The sequence below is a fragment of the Hypanus sabinus genome, unplaced genomic scaffold (genome assembly GCF_030144855.1).
Source record: "Hypanus sabinus isolate sHypSab1 unplaced genomic scaffold, sHypSab1.hap1 scaffold_282, whole genome shotgun sequence".
Taxonomy (NCBI): domain Eukaryota; kingdom Metazoa; phylum Chordata; class Chondrichthyes; order Myliobatiformes; family Dasyatidae; genus Hypanus; species Hypanus sabinus.
In genome coordinates, this window is record NW_026780961.1 from 192395 (window position 1) to 197922 (window position 5528).

Below are 5528 nucleotides of genomic sequence, written 5' to 3' on the forward strand. Positions count from 1 at the left end.
ATGGTTACTGGAGGAAGGCAGGGGGTAATTGTGGAAGGAAAGTGTTCTGCCCGGAGGTCGGTGACTAGTGGAGTGCTACAAGGATCAGTCCTGGGACCCCTGCTGTTTATGATGTTTATAAATGACCTGGATGAAGACGCAGGAGGATGTATCTGTAAGTTTGCGGATGACACGAAGATTGGAGGAGTTGTGGATGGAGCTGTAGGTTGTCGAAGGTTACAAGATGGTATGTACAGGTTGCAGCGTTGGCCAGAATAGTGGCAGATGGAGTTCAATCTGATTAACTGTGCGGTGATCCATCTTAGAAGGACAAACCAGAAGGCTGAGTACAGTGTTAATGGTCGGTTACTTAAGTGTGTGGATGAACAGAGGGACATTGGGGTTCAAATCCATACATCCCTCACGATCGCTGCATAGATTAACAGTTAAGAAGGCCTAGGGGATGCTAGGCTTCTGTAATAGGGGGATTGAGTTCAAGAGTAGAGAGGTCATGTTGCAACTCTACTAAACTTTGGTGAGACTACACTTAGGGTATTGTATTCAATTCTGGTCACCTCATTATAGGAAGGATGTGGATGTTATGGAGACGGTGCAGAGGAGATTTACAGGGAAATTGCCAGGATTGGGAAACAAGTGTTATGAGGCATGGTTAGCAGAGCTGGGACTTTTTTCTTTGGAGAATAGAAGGATGAGAGGGGTCTTTATTAGAGGTCTACATGATTATGAGAGGTATAGATAAGGCGCTATCCAGTACCTGTTTCCCAGGGCACAGATAGTAAGCACCAGAGGGCATACCTACACAATTAAGTTAAGGGAGAGAAGTTTATGGGAGACATGAGGGGTATTTCCTTTTACACAGAGGGTTGTAAGTGCCTGGAATGACTTGCCAGGGATTGTGGTGGCTAAAACATTAAGGGTATTTAAGAGCCTCTTGCACAGGCAAATGGATGAAAGAAATATATGGTTTGGCTGCAAATCGAGCGCCGAATGTTCTGTATTGTGCTATCATATCCTTGTGTCTAGTGTCTTCTAGTGTCATTTACAATCCGTGTCCACGTACTTGCCATTGGTGCCTGTTAGTGCCCTTGGAATTCCGGGGCTTATTACTGGTAAGTACCCATACAATGGCTACTTTTCGTGGAAGCTGGCATTTATGGAAACAGCTGTTGGAGTAACTGAGACTATGGAAACGGATGGAACTTTTTTATTCTTGTGAGAATGTTCCAAGGAGCAAGCAAAGAGAGAAGTAGAGAGAACTTTTTGAACACCGTGTCCATTCACCAGGTGTTCAGATTTGCTTTAAAGGCGGTGCAATTTCCTGCTAAGTAGGATTATGAGCGGAAAGGACGAACTGTGAGGTGCATCCCGTCTAAACCTGTCATGTTACGTTCTGGAAGCAACTAGAGCGACCGGAAACCCTACATTTACTGAAAAGTTCGAGGAATGGAAATGGAGATTAACTGATAACGTGTTGGAACGTGAAGACGCCTTTTCCACTGGCAGTCCTGAGTTTGATTTCTCCAAGAGTACTTGCCACAGTATTAAAGCAACCGAGGGCATCCCTTTCCGTGAGAGGTCTCGCTGATAGGTCCCAGCGGGGGTTCCTAACATTCATCCGCAGCTGATGAAACAGAGGGAAGCTAGGTTTAGTCATAGAGCAGGAGCGCCTAAGCCGCCGGGAGACACAAGTGACAGACACCGGGAGAGACGGTCCAGTAGTCAGCTGGGTGACACGAGTGATAGAGACTGTCCAAGGGGTGATTTGATGCGCGAAACACTCACTCTCCTGAATTCCCCTGAGTGGAGACCCAGAACCAGCACATGCTTCTCGCATGACAAAGCTTTCAACCCTGGAATAATTTTCTAAACCACCTCTGAACCGTCTCCAGTGACAGCACAACGTGTCACAGACAAGGGGCTCCAGGCTGCTCACAATACTCGAGGTAAGGCCTCAATAGTGCATTTTAAAACCTGAAAACCATACCACATTCCTCTGGAAATTATCGCGAACATCGCATTGGCCTTCCTCACCACTTTCGCAACCTGCATGTTCACCTTCAGGGAATGCTGGACGAACAACGTTGAGTCCTTTTGCACCTCAGATTTTCCAATTGTCTCTGCGATGAGAAAATAGCCTTCCATTTTATTTCTTCTGCTCAAGTGCAGCACCATACATTTCGTGGCAGTGTTTTATGTCTGCCACTTCTTTGCCCATTCTCCTCATCTTCCCTTGTCCTTTTGTAGACTTTCTACTTCCTCCAGATTTCCTGCACCTTCTCCTATCTTCATCTAGACCACAAACCTGTCCGTATGATCATCAATTCCAGCATCCAAGTCATTAACACATAAAATAAGAGTATTCATCCATCGGTTGTACTGTATCCTGCAGTCCCGTTATATATTATGCAACCTCAAATGCAACTCTAATTATGTTTAATCTAATACGCTTATTTTGTCCAGATTTTGTTTTTATAGCTTTTGAAATCAAATTTACTATATGTATTGTGTTTCAGCTTTACGTGAATAATTTCAAATCGTGCATATTCGATCCTCTGTCAATGTGTAATTCATCTGTTGTCTCTGAGAGAGGTTAAATCTAAACAAACTCCAGTGAGCTTCATAGTCGCCCTGGATTATTACGTAAAATAACAATTAATATTGCTATTACCATTATTCTATCACTTGACTTTGCACAAATTGCTGTGTTGTACTCATTGAGTGTTTTGACCGTCCTGTTAGTGCGGTCCTTCATGGATTTTATTGTGTTTCTTGGATGCCCGCAGGAATGTCAATCTCATTGCTGCAAATGGTGATATATGCATACAGGTATGCTGTGATGCAAAATTTACTTTCGGCTTTGAACTTTGAAACAATTGGGCCGAAGGCTATTTTCCATGCTGTACGACTTAAAATATCTGCATTGCAAAACAGGGAAGAGTGGCCTGTTAAACAATGGAAAGTGAATATAATCCAGTCCAGAATGAACAATCCGATATTCCCAAATCCAGAAAGGTGTTAAGCACACGCTACGGAGCTCCGCGGCAGATGCACGTTTGAGAACGTCGATGTAAAATGCCTTTTCAATATAGAGACCAGCAACGTGTCTGAATGGCCCCGATGTCACTCTGTCCAATAAACAGCCGCGGTTGAGAAGGTGATGCAGACACTCTCAAACAGGCCTCTTTCTCATCAAACACCGCAGCCCGAATCCCATGTAACCTGTTGTTCTGCTCTCTGTTGTGACTAAAACAAAATCTTTATGTTAATTGTGTCTTTCTCATACTCCCAAACATACCACGCTTTGATCGCTGCAGTAAAATTACAGTGATTACATTATAAAAAACAGCACATGGAAAACAGAGTATTTGTCGTGAGTGGGATTGGAACCCACGCCTCCAGTTGGAGATCAGAACACTCGCGTTTAATAGGATGCGACTTACTCGCCTTAAGTCTGGCGCCTTAGACCACTCGGCCACCCTGACCGCTCTGCAGTACTCTCTCCACATGCCAGATAAACAGCTGAATTTCGGAATAGTCTGAATGACTGCTTTGATGAGAGGGTATACATACAAACACTCTACATCCTGGGATTCTAAATGAATATGGACGTGATGCATTTTCTCAGGTTGCGAGCATGTGCAAAATCAGAGCGTACAGCATCACAACACTGGAATTGTGCTGCACCCCGTTCAGGCCATCCTCCAGAGAAAGGATGACGAGGATTCGGAGAGTGTGCGGAAGAGCATCACCAAGATGCTACCTGAAATAGACGGTTTGTGCAATAACGAGAGTTTAGTCAAACTTGTTCTTTTTCTCTGGAGCATCGGAGGTGAGGCGGAATCCGACAGACGTTTCTTAGATTTTCAGGCAAAGATATTGGTAGTGCATGCAAAAGTTATCTCCATTCCAGGGTTTACAAGTCTTTAAACGATCCTCTCTTAGGGCATACATTTCAACTAAGAGGGGATCGTTTCAAACGCGATGTGCCAACAATCCATAACTTTATGTCGGCAAAACCAAGGACTGATTGTTGTCTTCAGCAGAGGGAAAACCAGAGGTTTTTGAGCCAGTTCTCCTTGAAGGATCAGAGGCGGGGCGCGTCTGGAACTTTAAATTGTTGGAATGACTTTATCCTTTGCTTTCTAAGGAGACTGCGGAGATTCAGCATGAGATCAAAAACCTTGATGAGCTTCTATAGAGGTTTCGTAGAGAGTATATTGTCTGTCTGCATTGAGACAGGGTACGGAAATACCGTACCTTTGAAGGAAAATCTTTAAAAAGTTTATTGAATTCTGCCCAGTCCATCACGGGAAAAGCACTGCCAAACATTAGGCACATCCACATAAAACGCAGTCATAGAAAAACAGCATCCTCTGTCAGAGGTCGTCACCGTCCTGCCATGCTCTTTTTTCGCTGCTGCCATTGGGTAGATGGTACAAGAGCCTCAGGACTCGCACCACCACGTTCAAGAACAGTTACTACCCATCCGACACCGGACTTTTGATCAAAAGGTGATAGTGTACACTACATGCCCACCCATTGAATATTCCGACGACCAATCATTTCACTTTAGAAACTGTATTGATCAGCTGAGTATGCCAGGAGGAGCTCAGCAGACCAGGCTGCATCTATGGACAGACGTAAGCAGTCGGCGTTTCGGGACGAGATCCTTCACCGTGAAATTGTTTCTGAAGAAATCACTTACCCACAGTTCGGTGTACGGTGATCTATTGTAATGCGATGAACAGTGTCAAGAACATAATCTTCCAACAGTTTTTCTAATCCACCTCAACAACCCAGGGTTTGTTTGCAGAAATAACATCGCCTCGATTGAATGCTTAAAGACAAATTATGTCAGGAGTGGGATTCGAACCCACGACCCCAGATGGAGACCAGAACACTCCCGTTTGTCTGAAGGACTTTCATTCCTTGAGTCTAGCGCATTAAACCACTCGGCCAACCTGACAACTTTTGATGTGTGTTTGTGAACGGAATGAATGCCTGACTTGTAAGCAAAGTTATATACACACAATCACACATATCGTCCTGCCAATCGGAAATGAAAGCGAGAGTGTTACAATTTTCTCAGTTTAGGCAACTTCTGTGGAAAGTGAAGCTGTAAAACAATTCCAAATCGAAGACTCGTGAGACGCGTCTCGGTAAGAATTTGTGAAGGATGTTTGCTGAGATGGATGAGAATGCTTGGAAGACTCAATAATTTTACATTTAGGGAAGCAGAGAAACAAACGTTAATAATCAGGACTGAATCTGCAAACTGGGTGGGAGTTGATCGCAACAATGTCAACAGAAACTGATTACAGGTTGTTCAATGATACCGAGCAGCGCTGCTTTACAGATGGAATCTGGTATGTAGACGACAAGTCCCAGTAATCTGATGCTTGTGGAAGAAAGCGAAGATGTGACAAGTTTCGCAAGAACATAAGACATCGTGCAGAAAGGCCGTTTGATCTCCTGTGTCTGTTTCATCATTCCGTCATGGATGAATTATTACAGTCAGAATGTTGTTC

The 5528-nt window shown here is 44.1% G+C and overlaps 1 non-coding gene across 1 annotated transcript; it reads right to left on the reverse strand.

Annotated features, from left to right (window-relative positions):
• Positions 1 to 4852: 4852 nt before the first annotated feature.
• Positions 4853 to 4966, reverse strand: trnal-caa (transfer RNA leucine (anticodon CAA)). The gene is made up of 2 exons: positions 4929 to 4966; positions 4853 to 4887 (listed from the first exon to the last, which is right to left on the reverse strand). It is a non-coding gene; the product is annotated as a tRNA-Leu (tRNA).
• Positions 4967 to 5528: the final 562 nt, after the last annotated feature.